The sequence below is a fragment of the Lissotriton helveticus genome, assembly GCF_964261635.1.
Source record: "Lissotriton helveticus chromosome 1_1 unlocalized genomic scaffold, aLisHel1.1 SUPER_1_unloc_34, whole genome shotgun sequence".
Classification (NCBI taxonomy): domain Eukaryota; kingdom Metazoa; phylum Chordata; class Amphibia; order Caudata; family Salamandridae; genus Lissotriton; species Lissotriton helveticus.
In genome coordinates this window covers 665243-686030 of record NW_027611675.1, presented here as the reverse complement: position 1 = coordinate 686030, position 20788 = coordinate 665243, and the positions used below count along the sequence as shown (strand labels likewise).

At 43.5% G+C, this 20788-nt stretch overlaps 2 pseudogenes across 1 annotated transcript in view; one reads left to right on the top strand and one right to left on the bottom strand.

Moving 5' to 3' along the window:
* Positions 1-20788, bottom strand: part of LOC144805939 (uncharacterized) — a 372336-nt pseudogene that overhangs the window by 241083 nt on the left and 110465 nt on the right. The gene's annotated exons all lie outside the window — the stretch shown is intronic.
* On the top strand, positions 7018-10743 carry LOC144805945 (uncharacterized; annotated as a pseudogene).

Below are 20788 nucleotides of genomic sequence, written 5' to 3'. Positions count from 1 at the left end.
GCTTTCCAAGTCCCCCATGGGGATCCAGCGTGTGCTGGATGCATTTATCGAATTTTGCCGTTGCCGTGGACTGGAAGTCAACGCCGATAAGACGAAATTTATGATTTTCAGTCCTCAGGCACTCACCCGCCCAACTCCGCTCCTGGGCATGGTTAGATTGGAGAGGGTACAGACTTTTCAATACCTGGGTGTGACAATCAATGAAAATCTTTCCTGGGGTCCCCAACAGGTGAAATCTAAACTCAAACTTTCCCAACTAGTGGGTGGCATCCTTAAAATGACAAATACGTCTACATTCAAGCCAGTGAGCCCCGCCTTGGAGATCTACAAGGTTAAGGCGAGGGCATTGGCCCTTAATGGTGGGGAACTTTGGGGGCACTCCTGTAGACCGGGAATTGTTAATGTGGAGAGTAAGTTTGAGGCAGTTACTTGCACTCCCACACAGCACTCCTCTCCTCCCACTGAGATTGGATTTAGGACTGAGTTTTATCCAGGATGAGCAATCTCTGAAACCTTTAAGGTTTTGGCGCAGGCTATGGATAACCCCAGAACTGTCCAATTATAGGCTTGAACTAAAGGATGTGCGGTGTCATGGTAGAGCAGCAAAAATCCCTTGGCTTGCATTCGTGAAAAACGAACTAGGGAAAATGGGACTATCGGACCTCTGGTATGATCCAGAACGGGCATGCAGGGGGGTTTCAGGCAAAATGCTTGCGAAGTCCTTTATTGATCACAAACAGAATATATGGCTGCAAGACTCCAAAGCTGGCTCTTTGACAACAGCCTTTTTACCAATCAAACACTCTTATGCCTTTGAGGAGTTTTTGAATATTATCTATCCAGTAGGAGCAAGGAAGCTTTACATCCAATGGAGGCATGGAACACTGCCACTAGGGGCATTTGTAGGCAAGTGGTCGATTTCCACGAGCAAATCCTGTCCTGGATGCGGCGCGACCAAGGAGGATGAACTGCACATGCTCTTCTTCTGCCCCGCTTACAGAAAGGCCAGACAGCATTGGCTGGTACCCCTATGCAAGAATATGGGATTTGATAAATGCTCTGTTGCAATGAGTGTTTAAGACTGACACATCACCTCATATAGTGTTTGCACTCTCAAAGTTCCTTTTAGCAATGTGGTCCAAAAGATGTTCCCTCATTACAGCAGTACCCAGGGTTGAATCTACATAGTGATTGCATAATTCGCTTGATAATCTGCTTTTATGAAATGATAATTTTATGTTTTTTGCTCATGTACACTGTTTTTACTGTAATCTTTTATGACTGAAAAAATTTCGAAATAAAGATTCAATGAATAGTAAGAAGGTTGAGTCCTTTCTTTTAGCCGTGGAGCAAAAGCTGCTTGTTGTAGGGGACTACCGTCCCCACAACCAGTCCATGACACTACTGACTAGAGTAGTCAGTTTCCAATAACATGAGTTTGAGTTGAGTTTAAAATTATTTGTAACAGCGCGCATACACCAGCGGTTTCTTGGCGCTACAACTGACAAACTCCAGAGGAAAGAAAGAAAAAGGGTCAGGGGACCGTTAGAAATTACTCAAAGGACTTCTTGAATAAGTAGGCCTTGAGTTGTTTCCGGAATTGTGAGTACAAGGTGAGGGATCGAATTTCCAAACATGTCCCTGAACACCTACTAGCTCTTCCTTCTATGTTTTGTGGTTCTGAAAATCTGGACCCTGTTGTTATCCCGATATCGAGGTCCAATACCCGTGTCACAAAATATCGACGTACCATGACGAATTTGGTGTCAGCGAACCGATAATGATTAGGACATCATTCCCATACATTTGCGTCATAATCGAGGGTCGCCAACACCCCCAAATCGTAGTTTCCGTCCCGACCCCTTAGACTCCATTTTGTGAACGACATCCATCTTACGTCTTGCCCTCATGATAAGTCAATTAAAGGTCGAGCTTGATCTAAAAGGACACGTCCTCCTTCCCTGACTTCCCCCTGACCTGTCCCAAATGACTCCATTGCCTTTAGCCAAACCTGTTTGGGCAGCCCCTCGCCCAGTGGCCAAATACGATAGCATCGATACATAACATTCCTCAAACCATACACTACATGCAAACCATGCTTTCTACAAACACACACCTGTCCTGTTCCCTGTTTATGGCCAGTTTTATGACTAGGAGGTGCCTTCCTTTATTGGGGTTTCATCGATATCTGATGGGAGTTCCGGGCTTAGCTGGGTAATCTATCACGAATTGGACGTCTAAAATACGGGCTTGCCTACATGACTTCGCTCTTTTGTATTATTGTAGAAATATGTGTATAGCCATATCATAAACTCAAGAATTCTTGCTTGCAGCTATTATTTCTGTATATAAGGAGAAGGCTGGTTCTGTAAAAACGAACAGTCTCCTGAGAACACATGACCCGTGTTTGTCGTGCTTCTAGGACACCTGTTACTTGGTAGCTGCCAATAAAACTTGATCTCTGACTGCGACTAGAAGACTCCGTGTTTCTGTGGTCCGGAACAGGGAGAATTTAGAGGTCTTCGGGTGTTATCCCCTGGCACCAAACGGGTTCCTAAAAACCCGTTACCTCAGTTGGTGCCCCACGTGGGGCGCCAATTGTGGTTCTAGAAATCCTCAACTCCTTCTCAGGGATCTATCCAATAGTTTTGCATTTAAAAGCAGCAAGGAATTGACAGAAAATCTGGAATATGAAAAGACATCTTTATTACATTTAATTGTGAGGCTACGTCGCCCAGCCACGCCTAAAAGCGACTGAATGAGATAGCCTCCTGAATGGTCTGAGCACAGGCCCTTTATACGAATTATTTTGCCCTGGGCACATATTTGAAGTACATTCCCAGAACGTGCACACAGATGCAAAACCCACTTTCAAGATAAGTCCAGCCATAAACAATGTCCACATAATGAATACATTCTTTAGCTGACAAGGCCGGCTAAGCCCAAAACAGTAAGATCACAGCCCATGTCATAAATAGCTCGTGGAGGCAGGAGCAGGGACAGATGGAAGTAAGATAAGGCAGGGTGTGTGTGCGATGAAAAGGTTTATGGCATGATGCTATCTTGCTCGGCCACTGGGAGAGGAACTGACCAAACAGGTCCGGCCTGGGGCAATGGTTCCAACAGGCTCAGGTCAGGGGAAAGTCAATCAAGGTGTACGTGGCTTTTTGGAATCGAATTTAGCTGTGTGTTATAGCCTATGTAAAGGGCAACACAAAATGGATGCCAAGGGTTTCAGAACGAAAATGACGATTTCGAGGTGAAATTGTTACTGGAATATAACGAAAATGCTTGTACATAGTGTACTAGCCATTCTCGGTCTTTTGATATAAAAATCGTCATGCTACGACAAAGTTTATTACACGAGTCCAGAATTTTCAGTACCACAGTTTGTGTTCTGAGCCCCTCCTTCTCTCCCCGGACCCACCAAGGATGTTTGGTCTGTGTGTAAAGGCGCTTTCGTGTACTGGATTCATGTGAGGTGCCGAGCCCATTTCAGGTGTCTCCCTTGTAACTACGTAGCGTCTAAAGTTGTGCGCTGTTCAATAACGTTAGTGACTATCTGCATTCTCTCCTCTCACTGCATGCCCCCCGCTGCTTTTTAGAGTCTCTCCTCGTATTGAAATTCTTTGTAAAGCATATGACCCTTGTAGGGAAGATTATAATCTCTCTGACACCCCTTGGTACATAATATCCCATACCTGGGTAAAAAAAAAACAGACTCTGCATCATTTACTATATGGTAATACTTCCCTAAAATATTGCTCATTTTGCCCATGCTTCAGTCCATATAAAACTAGTCTTTGCCCTCCCACCCTCTTGTCCACACAGTACCCTGGATCCCGCCAGCTATTACATGCTCACCTCTCAAGAGAACTTACAGACAGAATAGAAGTTTTCTTGCTGGTGGACACTAAACACTTTCTGTTAGTAACTCCACTGGGTGCAATCCTATTGGTGCCTCGCCTGTGTTATTGCATTGCTTGCATTAGATTCTCCACGTGCCTGGCCTGTGTTATTGCATTGTTTGTAATAGATTCTCCACGTGCCTGGCCTGTGTTATTGCATTGCTTGCATTAGATTCTCCTAGTGCCTGGCCTGTGTTATTGCATTGTTTGTATCAGATTCTCCACGAGCCTGGCCTGTGTTATTGCATTGTTTGCATCAACCCTAGTGCCTGGCCTGTGTTATTGAATTGTTTCCACCAACCCTAGTGCCTGGCCTGTGTTATTGCATTGTGTGCATCAGATTCTCCTAGTGCCTGGCCTGTGTTATTGCATTGTTTGCATCAATCCTAGTGCCTGGCCTGTGTTGTTGCATTGTTTGCATCAACCCTAGTGCCTGGCCTGTGTTATTGAATTGTTTCCACCAACCCTAGTGCCTGGCCTGTGTTATTGCATTGTGTGCATCAGATTCTCCTAGTGCCTGGCCTGTGTTATTGCATTGTTTGCATCAATCCTAGTGCCTGGCCTGTGTTGTTGCATTGTTTGCATCAACCCTAGTGCCTGGCCTGTGTTATTGCATTGTTTGTGTCAGATTCTCCTAGTGCCTGGCCTGAGTTATTGCATTGTTTCTGTCAGATTCTCCTAGTGCCTGGTCTGTGTTATTGCATTGTTTGTGTCAGATTCTCCTTGTGCCCGACCTGAGTTATTGCATTGTTTGCATCAGATTATCTTGGTGCCTAGCCTGTGTTATTGAATTGTTTGTGTCAGATTCTCCTAGGGCCTGGCCTGTGTTATTGCATTGTTTTCATCAATCCTAGTGCCTGGCCTGTGGTATTGCGTAGTTTGCATCAGATTCACCTAGTGCCTGAACTGTGTTATTGTATTGTTTGCATCAGATTCTCCTAGTACTGGCGGCCTGTGTTATTGCATTGTTTGCATCAATCCTAGTGCCGGCCTGTGTTATTGAATTGTTTCCACCAACCCTAGTGCCAGGCCTGTGTTATTGCATTGTTTGCATCAATCCTAGTGCCTTGCCTATGTTATTGAATTGTTTCCACCAACCCTAGTGCCTGGCCTGTGTTATTGCATTGTTTGCATCAACCCTAGTGCCTGGCCTGTGTTATTGCATTGTGTGCATCAGATTCTCCTAGTGCCTGGCCTGTGTTATTGCATTGTCTGCATCAGATTGTCCTAGTGCCTTACCTGTGTTATTGCATTGTTTGCCTCAATCCTAGTGCCTGGCCTGTGTTGTTGCATTGTTTCATCAGACTATTCTAGTGCGTGGCCTGTGTTATTGCATTGTTTGCGTCATGTTTTCCTAGTGCCTGGCCTGTGTTATTGCATTGTTTGCATTACGTTTTCCTAGTGCCTGGCCCGTGTTATTGCATTGTTTGCATCAGCACTAGTGTCTGGCCTGTGTTATTGCGTTGTTTGCATAAGATTCTCCTAGTGCCTGGCCTGTGTTATTGCATTGTTTGCATCAGATTCTCCTAATGCCTTGCCTATGTTCATGCATTGTTGTCATCATATTCTCCTAGTGCCTGCTGTGTCATTGAATTGTTTACATCAGATTCCTTAGTGCCTGGCCTGTGTTATTGCATTGTTTGCATCAGTTTATTCTAGTGCTTGGCCCATTTATTGCATTATTTGCGTCAGATTCTCCAAGTCCCTGGCCTATGTTATTGCATTTTTGTTTTTTTAGCAGAGTGATATATATAGCGCAAACTTGACCCGAAGGTATCGGGTATCAGAGCGCTTTACACGAGCACCAGTTGCATTACATGAGGACACATTAATTTTTGTTAGGCACGGGGAGATTAAGTGATTTGCCCAGAATCACAGGATGTTGCGCATCCTTGCCGAGACGCGAACCTGGTTCCACAGAGTTGAGGTCGACCGCGCTAGCCATTAGGCCAACTCCTTTCTCCATTGTATTGAAGTGTTGCATTGCATTGTTTGCATAAAATCCTTCTAGTGCATGACCTGTGTTATTGCTTTGTTTGCATCAGATTCTCCTCGTGCTTGGCCTGTCTTATTGCATTGTTTGCGCCAGATTGTCCTCGTGCCTAGCCTCTGACTGCAAGGAACACTGCACTCTTCCTGCAGTTTGAATCTACTTCCTATTTATGTAGCAACAGACAGCACAACATGTCTGCCAGAGATATTGCAAGGTCAGAAACAGTAAATAGGTAAGTAGGTATGATGGAAAACAAACTGTTGAGTAAGATTTTCAATGAAGAAGCTGCTTTGATAGACGGCAAAACATCCATGTGTTAAATATCATCAGTAGGACAATGGTACATGGAATGATAATGGTAGGTTTATTTACACTTCTGTGCAGTGCGTGTCACTTATTGTTCTTTCCTTCCACTCTCATTGGATGGTAGTAATTTTAAATATCTTTACATCCAACAGAAAACCATCCTTGAATGTATGAAATGACCATCTATAATGAAGCTAATGTCGTAAGTCTTCAATAATAGCTGAAATAATGAGCTACAGTATTCAGCAAAACATCAGTGCAGTCGGCGACAGAGGAACCTGCACACAAACTGACAGATCCCGGATGAAACATCAAGGGCAGTTCAGTGATTGTAAGAGGCTGAGCTGTGCACCTCCACGCCACGAGACGAAAAAATGACCTCTACAAAATTAAGGCAACACCAATAACAAACCGCCTCCTGTATAAACAAGAGTCCAACACCAGCTTTGATCGTGGGATCAGTATGATGTGATTACGGCAGAGCTCTGTTTTCTAATATAATGACAAGCCATCATTTAGTACTCTAGGTGAATTGTAAACTCTTTCTGGGTAACTCACAACAGTCAGAGAAAAGCACAACAGAGCGGAGCCAGACAATTGACGGGTAAAGGAAAGAGGAGTTCTTGTATCTACAATACAACAGACTATCGCAATTTGCACCGGCCAAAAGGAAGATACATCTTTACCCACAAGCGTGCATAGCCATAATCCAATATAAAGGCACAATCACCTACAAAGACACCTTCTACGTATTAGGAGTGTGGCAAATATTTGGTGGCTATTGCATTTTATTGTTAAAACAGAAATCAAATGTGTAAAATACTGCACACACAGTCAACCAAGAAAGAAGATTCATACACATGCAGCAAGAGCTTTAGTTTGTCATCACTACTCAAGCTTCATCAGCACACGAACACAGGACAAAAACCTTTCAAGTGCAGTGAATGTGTAAAGAGCTTTAGGCGATTATCAGTGCTTCAAAGTCATCTGCACACACACATGGGGGAAAAACTATTCAAGTGCACTGAATGTGCAAAGTACTTTAGTAACTTATCAGAACTACAAAGACACCAGCGAACACACACAGGGGAAAAGCCATTCAAGTGCAGTGAATGTGTGAAGAGCTTTAGTCAGTTATCAAGCCTACAAGGACATCAACGAACACACACAGGAGAAAAGCCATTTAAATGCAGTGAATGTGCAAAGTGCTTTAGTGAGTTATCAAACCATCGAAGACATCAGCGAACACACACGGGGGAAAAGCCATTTAAATGCAGTGAATGTGGGAAGCGTTTTAGTCGTTTATTAAGCCTACAAAGTCATCAGCGAACACACACAGGGGAAAAACCCTATCATTGTAGTGAATGTGACAGTAGTTTTCGTGACTCTTCAGCATTAAGGAATCATCAGCAAACTCACACAGGAGAAAAACGATTCAAGTGCAATGAATGTGGGAAGAGCTTTAGTCGATTATCAGACCTACAAAGACATCAGCGAACACACACAGGGGAAAAGCCATTCAAGTGCAGTGAATGTGTGAAGAGCTTTAGTCGGTTATCAAACCTTCAAAGTCATCAGCAAAGTCACAAAGGATTAAAGCCATTCAAGTGCAGTGAATGTGTAAAGAGCTTTAGTCGGTTATCAAACCTTCAAAGCCATCAGCGAACACACACGGGGGAAAAACCATCCAAGTGCACTGAATGTGCAAAGTGCTTTAGTGAGTTATCAAACCTTCGAAGACATCAGCGAACACACACGGGGGAAAAGCCATTTAAATGCAGTGAATGTGTGAAGAGCTATAGTCAATTATCATACCTACAAAGTCATCAGCGAACACACACAGGGGAAAAACCCTATCATTGTAGTGAATGTGACAGTAGTTTTCGTGACTCTTCAGCATTAAGGAATCATCAGCAAACTCACACAGGAAAAAAACGATTCAAGTGCAATGAATGTGGGAAGAGCTTTAGTCGATTATCAGACCTACAAAGACATCACCGAACACACACAGGGGAAAAGCCATTCAAGTGCAGTGAATGTGTAAAGAGCTTTAGTCGGTTATCACAACTTCAGTGTCATCAGCAAACACACACGGGGGAAAAGCCATTTAAATGCAGTGAATGTTTAAAGACCTTTAGTCGATTATCAGCGCTTCAAAGCCATCAGCGAACACACACGGGGGAAAAACATTCAAGTGCAGTGAATGTATGAAGAGCTATAGTCGATTAACATACCTACAAAGTCATCAGCGAACACACACAGGGGAAAAACCCTATCATTGTAGTGAATGTGACAGTAGTTTTCTTGACTCTTCAGCATTAAGGAATCATCAGCAAACTCACACAGGAGAAAAACGATTCAAGTGCAATGAATGTGGGAAGAGCTTTAGTCGATTATCAGACCTACAAAGACATCTGTGAACACACACAGGGGAAAATCCATACCATTGCAATGAATGTGTGAAGAGCTTTAGTCTGTTATCAAGCCTTCAAAGACACCAGCGAAGACACACATGGGAAAAGGCATTCAAGTGCAGTGAATGTGCAAAGTGCTTTTGTCGCTTATCAAACCTCCAAACACATCAGCGGATACACACAGGGGAAACACCATTCAAGTGCAGTGAATGTGCAAAGTGCTTTAGTTGCTTATCAAACCTCCAAACACATCAGCGAATACACACAGGGGAAACACCATTTAAGTGCAGTGAATGTGCATAGTTCTTTAGTCAGTTATCACAACTTCAAACACATAATCGAACACACACAGGGGAAAATCAAATTCAAGTGCACTGAATGTGCAAAGTGCTTTAGTCATTTATCAAGCCTACAAAGTGATCAGCGAGCACACACGGGGGAAAAACCATTCAAGTGCAGTGAATGTGTGAAGAGCTTTAGACAGTTATCAGACCTACAATGTCATCAGCAAACACACACGGGTAATAAACCCTATCATTGCAGCGAATGTGACAGTATTTTTGCAGCTCTTCAGCATTAAGGTGCCATCAGCGAACTCACACAGGAGAAAAAGCATTCAATTGCAGTGAATGTGCAAAGTGCTTTAGTTGGTTATTACAACTTCAGAGTCATCAGCGAGCACACACGGGGGAAAAAACCCTATTATTGTAGTGAATGTGACAGTAGTTTTCAGTTCTCTTCAGCATTAAGGTATCATCAGCGAACTCACACAGGAGAAAAACCATTCAAGTGCAATGAATGTGGGAAGCGCTTTAATTGATTATCAGAGCTACAAAGTCATCAGAAAACACACAGGGAGAAAACATAGAAGGGCGCTGAAAGTGTGAAGGACTTTTGATAGAAGACCCGACTAGCAGTAAAGAAGAAAAACAAATAACAGTATTTTCAAAGTTAGAAAAGTGTTTGTTTCCAGAGATTGCTCACTTGCGTACACAAAGCAAAGCAACATGCTGCAACAGGATACACAGTTGGAGGCGAGCACAATGTGGATTAAAAGAAAAGAAACATTCTTGATTTTTATTTGGTGAAGGAGAGATACAAAGAAAAAAATTAAATCGCACCTGATCACACTTCCTGTAAAAGCAACACTGAACAATACTGGGACTAACAATGGTATTTTCAGCTAACTTGTGGGATTAGTGATAAAACCTATAAACCCATCCCACCCAGAGTGGACATGTCAGGGCTCTGGAGATGGAAGCTTCATTGATAAAATGTATGTATTACTGTTAGCAAATGCCACTGCAGTATATGTAATGAACTAAAGCGAAGCACAAGTGTTCAAGAAATAACCTATTTTTAGATATAAAAGAGCATATAAAACTTTATAAATACAAAAATATACCTTGTTTTTAAGTAACATTTGCTGAATCTTTTACACACTGTTATCGGTTGATGGATCAGCTCGGGCCTTATAACTAAGTGTGACCCGTGGCTCCTCCCCGACTTGGCTCTCCCTATTCATTTTGTGACTTGCTAAACTCTACTTTTTACCATAATTGAGCAACTGTAAGCAGCAGACACTGGTTTAAGAATGTGGTGAAATAGTGAAATCCCACATCAAAAGCATATATGTGCCAGGACAATCCGTTGCACTCTCAGCAACTCGTCTTCCACACTGATTGTCCCTTGTTCTCAAATGTGCTGAAGGATTTGTCGTATGAATGCCAGAAGTGGCAGTGAGAGTCATGAAGCTAAAGCTAACAGGAGTGTTTGGGAGATAGAGAAGAGGAGAGATAAAGTAAGCGAGAGAGACAAAGAAAGGGGGAGTAAAAGAAAGAGAAATGGAAGGAGGGGGAACGGCAGGTGATTTATATTCACCTAAAAATAGAAGAAGCAGCCGAATACATGTCAATGTATGACATCACCAGCTAAATGGGCTGATCACCTGTGAATTTATATATTTATTTTTAATACCTATAGACCCATGTCATGCCAATAAACAGCGCACAAGTAAGGAAAATAGTGAAGAAGCCCATTATCATATGCAAATCACAGTGACGTCACATGTAGTGACGTCACAAGAAGTGATGTCAGGCCCTTATAATAATTTTCACATGAAAGGTCGATGGCCTGTTTTAAAAACAAGAAACTTAAAATAATGTAAAAAGAAGTTTTGGGATTCAGTTTTTATACATCATGTGTTTTGCCCACTATCAGTTTGTAACTAAACTCAGAAATGACTCAAAGTGTAAATATTTTTAAACAGATATGGGGAACTTGGAAATTACATTTTTGAACAGTTTTCAGCAGATAAATAAAATGTGCTTTTAATTTGCGTTTGTTTCCTGACGTTATTCTTTATCCAGCCCCTAAGCCCCAAAGTGTTTCACATTTACATTGTATTAAGCAGCAATTGAAGGGCTAATTTTGTCAAGTTTCTGTCCCTCTCTTGCGCCACTCACACAAATAAATAAAGGGGACGCTGCTAGTGGGACGGATAGTTACAAACACTCTGAGGCCTGTGTCTGCAGTGCTGGGGCAGAAAGTAACAATGCCCAGTCGCAGGCTAAGGAGCTCGGTGGAACTGAGTCCCTTTTCTAGATAATAGTGGGGGGACCCCATCAAACTCTGCCGACCCCCGACTTGTTCCGTGCTGATAAAGCAATAGTTAATTTGAGTAATTTATAAATTGAACTGAGAGAAAGAGAAGAAGAGAGCAAGGTGCAGGATATATTCAAGAAAATGAAAAAAAGAGACACGAGACAAGGAGGAAGTAGCAAGGGTGAGAAACGAGAGGGAGCGCTGTGGGAGAAGGTGGAATGGAAAGCAGAGAGAGAAAAGAGAGCATGGTTATATAAGAAGCAGGCTTGATAATTACCTGTCTTTCGTCAATAAGAACCAGTGCTTACTTTGTAAAAGGGGTGCAGCCGCCACTACTGAGTATCGGGTGCTGAATACCAATGCAGTGTAGTCTTGATTCCACCTGATGCCTCTTTAATCCACCACCAGACCCTCTCTGCCTCTTTATCCTACTCTAGCAGGTTTCTGCGTTTCTTCCTCATATTTCCTGGGTTTTTCTCTTGTTTTTTTTTCTTTCTATCTCCTGTGTGTCTTTCACCGTTTTGATGTGGAGCAGACTATAATGAGGAAAACAAGTTTAGTTCCAACAAAAATTAGTGTGATGTGCCTTACCTGCAACCACTGACTCAAATTAAGCACTGACAACAACCTGTGTATTAGGGTGTGATGATTAACACGGGAAACATACAGAATATGGAAGGAACGCATGCTACACTGGGCAATAACATATAGTTATGCAATATGCTGCAGTAAAAGGGACTTTTCACAGAGGTGAATGGGACAGAACTCTATCCGCAGAGAGCAGAGTGGGACACAGCTCTGTCCGCAGACAGCAGAGTGGTACACAGCTCTCTCAGCAGAGAGTAGAGTGGTATACGTCTCTCTCCACAGACAGTAGAGTGGGACACAAATATAGCACGTTACAATGCGTACCTGTATAAAGCAGTACTTTACAACGTGGTTGTTACAACGACCGTGTTGTAACCTCGTGTGTCATTAAAACGCAAGTCATTGCTCTAGGGGGCTCGCTGGACTTAGGAATAGTATTAATTACTGTTCCTACTCCAGTTTGCGCAACAGCAGGTAAGGCATTAGAATTAAAATCCAACACATTCGCTGGTGTTGAAACGACTTGGGTTGTAATGACACTCGTGTCAACAACATGGTTGTTGTAAAGACCACGTTGTAAAGTAATGCGTTGTGTCTGTTGCGTAGTAAACATTGTTTCCTGTGGGACACAGCTCAGTCCTAAGAGAGTAGAGTGGGACACAGCTCTCTCCGAAGACAGTAAAGTGGGACACAGCTCTGTCCGCAGAGAGAAGAGTGGTACACAGCTCTCTCCACAGACAGTAGAGTGGGACACAGCTCACTCAGCAGAGAGTAGACTGGGATGCAACTCTGTCTTCAGAGATTAGAGTGGCTGCACTATTCGCAGAGAGTAGAGTTGTACACAGCGTTGTCCACAGACAGTATAGTGGGATGCAGCTCCGTCCGCAGAGAGTAGAGTGGGACATAGCTCTGTCCGCAGAGAGTAGAGTGGGATGCAGCTCTATCTGCAGAAAGTAGAGTGGTACACAGCTCGGTCCGCAGAGAGTAGAGTGGGACACAGCTCCATCGGCAGAGATTAGAGGCGGAACATGGCTCTGTCCACAGACAGTAGAGTGGGACACAGCTCTGTCCACAGACAGTAGAGTGGAGAGCAGCTCTGTCAACAGAGAGTAGAATGGGATACAGCTCTGTCCACAGAGAGTAGAGCGGTACGCAGCTCTGTCCGCAGAGAGTAGAGCGGGACCTAACTCTACATTGTGGGCAGTTTGCACTTCAAGCAACTTCTGTGCATCTCGTCACCTTCTGAGACTGATTCAGCGAAAAACCTAGCATCAAATTCCAGTGTTAATCATCACCGGAGACTGAACTTACCTTTGCCCCCTCGAGCATTTCTAGTGAGTTCAGGTACTATTTTGTGCGCACCTTAAACACTGATTCAGTGGACCTGCATTTTTTTTTTATTCATTTACCTTTTTGTTTGGTTTAGAGTACATGACTAACAGTATCTGTTATTTCCTTTAGGACAGTTGTTTTTGCTAATTATTAATCCTTAAATCAGAGACCTTTTGATTTTGCTTCTGAATAGTTAACAAATATTCTTGTTTTTCTAACCTTGGTTTGCATCTTAAAGTTCTTGTCTCTTTTTAATACACTGTATTGAAATTTGTGACTTCCACTGTGTTGCTTTACCTTTGACTGTGCCTTAGACTGTACTACTCAAGTCACGTTATCAAAAGTGAGTTAAGGGCACTTTAGTAGATGACACTTTTACCTTTGCCGACAGAAGCAAAGCAGGCGGATTCCAGGAAGCAGACCACCGAGCTGAAAAGGTTATGGTCTTAGGTGGAATCTGCACCAACTGTAGATGCAAAAAGTAAAAACCATGAGGAGTGTTGTTGGTAGCTGTGTCCCCAGAATTTGAGACTGCCACCCTCTCTCAAGCAGTTAAAAGAGCTAAAGATGCACCCTTTAGACAATCAGGTCTAAAAAACTAAGACTGCCCGCTCCTGTCATTCAAAACTCACACTGTTACCTGAAGCACTTTACCCTGTTACGTGTACAAGCGTTTTACGTACATCACTTGTGCTGTACGTTGTGAACAGGCTGTCACCCCTGTTTGTATGTAAATGAGCTTCAATGACAAAACACCCCAGGCTCCCATCTCTTCCAGTGGGGATGATAATGTGATCACTGTAAGGGAATCACAAACAAAGGATATATTTAGAAATAATCGGCTTCCAGGTCACACAGCGGTGAATATGTGGTTCTTATTAGTTTTTTTAATGTACTTTAATTTGCAGCAATTCTCCAAGTTACTTTTTCTCAGTATATTGCTTTATATCGCTCTTTGCTCTCCATCAGTTTAACATGCGGTTTGATGTAGGATTTGTTGTTCCTAGACCATGTCCCAATCCCTTTGTCCTCGATTTGTCGGCATGTGTCTTGTCCACACACTGCTCTAGGATAGGCCTTCTCAAGGTAGAAGGCACTGTAATAGGAATAATAAATCAGACATATATGAAATTGTACGTAAACAAATATGTGCCTTTCAGTTATCAGGCACCACCAGACTCACATCTACACATGTAATTGAGCACCAGACTAAAGTGACTCCTCCCTGTATAAATATGTGCCATCAGTAATCGGGCTGATGGTTCTGCTGATGCGCACAGCAAATTATGTTTCTGGGAATACGCGCATTGGCCTACATTTTAATTGCTGAAGTTTCACGCAGTTTCGCTGCTACGCACAGCTTATAAGGTTTGTGGATATTACGCACTGTAAGCAGATCACTGAAGTTCACCCTTAAGTAGTAACTAGGTCTAAACAGAGTATGTACATTATGCAAAATGTCACTGCCCCTCCCTTCTTTTTAAAGATAAACAGTGGTTCTGTCGGGGATATCAACTGATGTGTGATCGGTACTTAATCCTTTGAAAATAATATGCTTTCAGTTATATAATGAAGTAACACACCAAGAGAAGAAACAATTTCTGTCAGAACAACTAAGTTCCTTTACTTGGTATTTTATGTATATACAAATCAATAAGCGGCTGTCAAAAACGAAAAAAGGTACACATACGGTGAATGAGCCAATGGATGTGTGGTACAGGTAGTGGCTTTTTCTGATATTGTGACAGAGGGGCTGATTCACAGAACTAACTTAAGACAAAATCCTAAACGTACGACTTTTGGTCTGTCTTAAGTCTGTCTTAAGTCTGTCTTAAGTTTGTCTTAAGTCAAACTTAAAACAAAATCCTAACTTTACTACTACTAAATGTGTTCTGTGAATATCAAAAGAAGTAAGTTTAGGATTTTGTCTTAAGTTAGTTCTGTGAATTGGGCCCAGAGTGCTGTACAGGGGTGGCTTAAAAAACATATATAACACACAAAAAAATATTTAACATGCGAGTCCACAGTTCATTGCATATGCCCCACCGGAAGATACGATTCTCTTGTTCAAGTCAGGGAATTGCGTGGACTCATGAAGACGACAACGTCGACGTTTCGACCCTAATAATTGTGCTGATTAAAGTGCATCAGAGGCGGGTCTTCATCAGGTCAAGGGGAGGATGACAGCCAAACGACTTGAGGTCCTACCAATTGTGCATCTAACTTTGTCGCAATATTCAGGGAGGTTGTCAGCCGACACCTCCTGTTCACTTCAATAGATAGTGATCTGTTAGAGTAAAAAAATTATTTAATTACCAGCCGGTGTGTTGTAATTTGGCAGCGATTAGGTTAGCATTAGCGAAAGCCATCCTGTATTTAGAGGCTATCTTGTCCGTTTTGTGGAATCCATTTTGTATTTCTGGCAGCCATCTTGTTTGCCGTGTGCTACCGTTTGCTCACCATGTGCTCTGTCTTACCTTGCTGTTGTCTGCCCTTGAAATCTGCCTAGAGACACGTTATATTTAGCCTCTTCTACTTCACACATGCTCAGTTGAGCTTGCATCTGTCTAGGCAGCTGCTGTTAGTATGTAACTGTCCGGATGTGTTTACCAGAATTAGCAACTGTTAGCTCCTCCCACTTGTTGACTGTGCATTTTCTGTATAATCTTATATGTATCTAAAACCTTCTTCTTGTACTTATACCGCCTTCTTTTGAGCCCCTGCGTGGGTATAAATGGACCAAGCTCCTTCCATTCAGTGTGCTACTTCATACATTACCGAAGGCCTATGGTCCGCTTTCCAGAGGTAATGATAGAGGTAGACGTGGATCTTATGGTTCGTCTTTTCCGTCTTTTACTCGTTCGAATTTGTCCATTGACCAGTGTGCTTACTGCAGGCAGTTTGGACATTGGATTTCTGATTGTCTGGTGCTGCGTGCTCAGCAGTGTCCACGTGGTCTGGGACGAACGAGAAATCACTCTGAATATTCAGGGCCTAGAGGAAGCATGGATGATCGTGCTAGGTTTGATGCTAATACACGTGGGCAGGATGGGTTAACACGTTTGATAGACGGAACCAATATCAAATGTCCGACTATGTGCCGTCTGATTTTCAAGATTCTGCTTATGCATAGGATTGCCTACGATGGGGTAAGAAATCAGTTGAAGTTCCAGTAGATCAGAAGGGTCCCTATGTTACAGCACATGTTTTGGGTTCTACTGATCAGTTTCTGGTTGATACAGGAGCTACTCCTAGCGCTTTATCTAAACACTTGGTTCCTAGGGCTCCCCTGTCTGGCTTAACCATTATATCGATAGGTTTCAATGGAACACCTTCCCTTAGCCCACTGTCACAGCCTCTTGCATTCCATGTTGACAAATTTCCTGCTCCATGTCCGTTTTTACTCTCTCCGAACAGACCAGACAATATTGTGGGTTTTGATATGCTCAAATATTTCAGGGCTACTATACGATGTTCTCCTGAAGGAGTACGTGTTATTTTGAATGACAATTACCCCGTGATTGAGAGATCTTGTCTTGTTAAAGAAGATACTGCATTAGCTTCACTCCCTAGTACTTTGTGGGCTACTTCAGACACAGATGTAGGACTGATGGTTATCCCACCAGTGCATATTAGTGTCAAGGAGGGTGCTTCATTGCCATGATTGCCTCAATATAAAATCTCTCAAGGAGGCGAAGAAACACTTACACGCATTGTCCATGATTTGATTAAAGTTGAGGTTGTGGAGGTAGTCCCTTACAATGTTTGCAACAGTCCTATTCTTCCTATTTTGAAAAAAGTTACTGACACTAGGATTTACAGATTCATTATTGATTTGCGGGAAGCTAACAAGATTGTAGTACCGCAATATCCCGTGGTTTCTGACATAACAACACTACGTACTTTGGTTCCTCCGACAGCAACTACATTCTCCGTGATAGACTTGAAGAACGCTTTCTTTTCGATCCTGATAGCTGCTATTTGTTTAGTTTCACTTTGAATAATCGATCGTATGGATTTTGTAGAGTTCCTCAAGGCTATACTGAGAGTCCTAGTATTTACAGTCAAGCATTGAAGAGACAGCTTGATTCTTTCGTTTTGCCTAAAGGAGTGGCTCTCATGCAATATGTCGATGACATCTTGTTGGCAGCCAATACGCCTGAACTGTGTGAAGAATGTACTTTGTCTTTGCTTTCTTTTCTTGCTGTACACCGTCATAAAGTGTCACGAAAGAAATTGCAATATTGCAGACCGAAGGTAAGCTACTTAGGTCACCTTCTGTCTAAGGAGGGCCGTGCACTGACAACAGATCGCATTCAAGCAATTTTAGACACACCAGTACCTTCTACTCAGGAAGAGGTTTGTGCCTTTATTGGTTTGACTTCATTTTGTAGGCAATGGATATTAGGATTTTCACACATTGTTAAACCTCTGCTAGCGCTTTTGACTAAAGACACTCCAATGCCCATTCCATGGACGACTGAATGCCAGAATGCTACGTCAAGCTCTTTCTTCTGCACCAGTGTTAGGTGCTCCAGATTACACGAAGGCCTTTACACTCTATATACACAAGAAAGATGGGTGTGCATTGTCAGTTTTAGTACAGACACACGGTGATAAGCAGCGTCCCTGTGCATACTTTTTAGTGGTTCTTGATCCTGTTGCTCGAGCATTACACGGGGGCTTTCGTTCATTTGCAGCAACAGCTGTGTCCATGCGTCAGAGTGAAAGGATAGTTTTGTCACATAAACTGTTGGTGCTAGTACCCCATGCAGTAGATGCCCTTTTGAATCAGACTAAGACACAACACTTAACTAGTGCTCGCCTGACAGGATATGAATTGACATTGTTAGCACCTCATATTACCTTGAAGAGATGTGCAACACTAAACCCAGCCACTTTGTTGCCACATCCTGCGACTCAGTCTCAGTCAAAGGAGCCTCACTACTGTATATTTCTTACTGAGGAACAGACAAAGGGTCGCATCGACTTGCAAGATACGCCCCTTTCAGATGTAGATGCGGAACTGTGGGTTGATGGGTCCTGTTTGAAGTTACCAGATGGCACGACCTCAGCTGCATATGCAATTACGACACTTGAGACAGTAGTGGAGACAGCTCGCATACCACAGAAGTTGGCTCAAGCAAGCTCTGAAGACCTAGCTTTTTCTCTCTGTCTTAAATAAGTGTCATTTAGGCACTATGCCCTTGCACACTTTCTACTGTGAACCACTCTAGTGAACAGTTACCTGCAACAATCCTAAACTGTGCAGTGTGCCCCCGCATGCTCCTTGATGTTGTCCCTTATGCATTTTAGTGAATTGTGATCCTCTCAATATCTGCACGGCTCCCTTACACCCTTCTGTCTGTGGAACTCACGAGTACCAGTAAACGGTGCCCTGTGCCCTTACAATGCAAACAAGCATTGGCATAGCCAATAGGTCTCGGCGTTCGGACCTTATAAGTGTTTAGCAATGCAACAGTTGATGTTGTTGCACCAAAGATATTGTGCTGCTTAAATAAATATTTATAAGGTCCCAAAGGCGAGACCTTTTGGCTATGCCAATGATTGTTTGTTTTTGACAGCCGCTTATTGATTTGTATATACATAAAATACCAAGTAAAGGAATTTAGATGTTTTGACAGAAATTGTTTCTTCTCTTGGTGTGTTACTTCATTATATGACTAAACGCATATTATATTCAGAGCATTAAGTACTGATCACACATCAGTTGATATCCCCGACAGAACCACTGTGTTTCTCTAGCATACTTACTCAGGTTCTGAGGGTTACTGGGTCACCCCATTGTGGAGAAGTGTGGCTCAGGGGTTAGAGGCGGCAGACCCGGAAGCTGAGATCGGTCCTGGACCAGGGTTCATTTCCCTGCCTCGCCGGGTCTTGGGCTAAAAAATTCCATGGACTCGATAATTCTCGTTCCGGTGCCTACTCGACTCACGGGTTCACACTCTGCGACTCTGGGCAATAGCTTGCTTAATCTCCACTACGGCCCCTCGCGGCGGGATGCCTGGCTTTCACCTTGTGGATACCCTGCTGGGGCTATCTCACAGGGGAATACCAGGATGGGTTCCCAAGGCAAGCGCCTTGATGCCTAAGGGTGATACGTGCGCTATATAAATCGCAATACATACATACATACATTATCTTTAATGGCCTCCCTTCTTTTTGATATCTCCAGGAGTTCCTCCTCTCTTGTGGCTGAAGTGGAAGAAGGTTTTCACACATTATGCTCCTGTCTGTGGCACCTCCTTAAGTGCCGAGAGGAAAGCCTCATTGTTAATGCTTTGTTTGGGCTCTGTTAGTCTGAAAAATCCCTTAGCTGTGTTATCCTTGCACTGTGCTACATTAGATTAGCATTATATAGCTAAGTTAGTAGCCGTTGCCACGTTTGTATGCAACCCGCTGAGTTATCCACGTAATGTGCAGGCCTCAGTTAGCAAGTGTGACTCCATTTTATATTTAGTAATTCTTATTAGACTGCCTAGGCTGCACCCACATTAGTACCATGTATCCAGAATTGCTTGCCTCAGAAGAACACTGCATTTCACTGTTATTTTCTTTTCTGCCCAAGGTTGTTTCTCAACTTGCTAATGAATAAGTTGTTCTCCCTTCAAATACCAATCTGAGCGTGTAGCTCTGCTCCCACGTTTAGAGACGCTGAGGCCCAGCACTGTAACCTTGAGTCGCTGATAAGGTGTACCCATTTAGCAAGTAGTAGTGCAACTCTCTGTGCCCCCATTCTACAGGTCCAGCTCTTTTCCACGGTGGGTGGGGCTAGAGATGGCTGGAAAGGTTCTTTACCTACTGTAACCCGTTGGGAAGGCAGTCCCCTCAGCGTCCATCTTAGGGTGCAGGTCTGACTGGGGCTCTCTATGCAGAGAACTGATAATAAAGCCTGTTTATATTCTCTACTGTCTGACTGACTCTTCAATCCTGGGAAGGCATAGCAGGTGGTACTTAGTAACCCGGGTCACCCCTAAGGGCCACTTCCTTCAGTTGGTGCCCACACAGGGACCCCACAAAGTGTGGCCCCCTCAACCGTAACTGGGTCGCAGGGGCCAGGGTGGTGTCTGGTCGGTCGGGCGGATCGGGCCACATACATAAGACCGAGCTTAGTTCTCACAGCTGCCCCGACCTCCCGATTGGGCGGATCCTCTGCTAGTGGGCACCGGCTTGAGTACTGAGAAGGCGAAACCTTGGAGACAGACTGTTTTGTCCGAAGAGTCGGCAGTGGAGGATAATCTGAATCAACCTGAGTGCACCAGGTGAGTGATTTGATTCTCGGTACAATGTGGCGCCACTCCTGAACGACACTAGCCAGTGGGGATGTGTCCTGATTCTATCTGAACCGCACTAGCCAGTGGGGCGGTTTCCTGGTATTGTCTGAAGGACACTAGCCAAGGGTGGGGCTGTGTCCTGGTATTGTCTGAACGACACTAGCCAGTGGGGCTGTGTCCTGGTATTGTCTGAACGACACTAGCCAGTGGGGCTGTGTCCTGGTATTGTCTGAACAACACTAGCTGGTGGGACTTAGTGCTGGTATAGTCTTTGGACTGTCTTGCTTGAACCTGGTGGATTTGCGGACCCTTAAACGACACAGGGTGTTTGCAAACATACTGCCAGAC